Source organism: Nestor notabilis, unplaced genomic scaffold (assembly GCF_000696875.1).
Source record: "Nestor notabilis isolate BGI_N333 unplaced genomic scaffold, ASM69687v1 scaffold16706, whole genome shotgun sequence".
In the NCBI taxonomy this organism is placed as follows: Eukaryota; Metazoa; Chordata; class Aves; order Psittaciformes; family Psittacidae; genus Nestor; species Nestor notabilis.
Genome location: NW_009934392.1, coordinates 2,694 through 2,991, shown reverse-complemented (window position 1 = coordinate 2,991; position 298 = coordinate 2,694). Strand labels below are relative to the sequence as shown.

The 298-nt window shown below is 59.1% G+C and overlaps 1 protein-coding gene across 1 annotated transcript in view; it reads left to right on the top strand.

Moving 5' to 3' along the window:
- Positions 1 to 298, top strand: part of LOC104407915 (homeobox protein Hox-B1-like) — a gene marked incomplete at its 5' end in the record, with an annotated part of 1,073 nt that overhangs the window by 283 nt on the left and 492 nt on the right. The gene's annotated exons all lie outside the window — the stretch shown is intronic.

Genomic DNA, 298 nt, shown 5'->3' with positions numbered 1-298 from the left:
TCCCTGCGCTAAGTTTCCCGCAGGCCCAATGCCAATTAAGCCCAGTTCAGAATAGGAAACGCTTCAGGCTTCCTGCTTCTTCCCACAGCCGCGGCTTCCATTTCCCCTATTGTTCAACTTCCTTCTCCTCAGTCTTCCTTAAACCACATCCTTCCCTCCTCCTCCTCCCCCCATCATCACCCTCGCCCTCCCACTCCACCCCACGCACGTTCAGGTGTCACGGCAGTGTGCGGGCAACTGGAGGGAAGGGCTCCAAGGGAAGGGGACAGCTCTGCGCAGCCCGGGAGGGTTTGTCCCT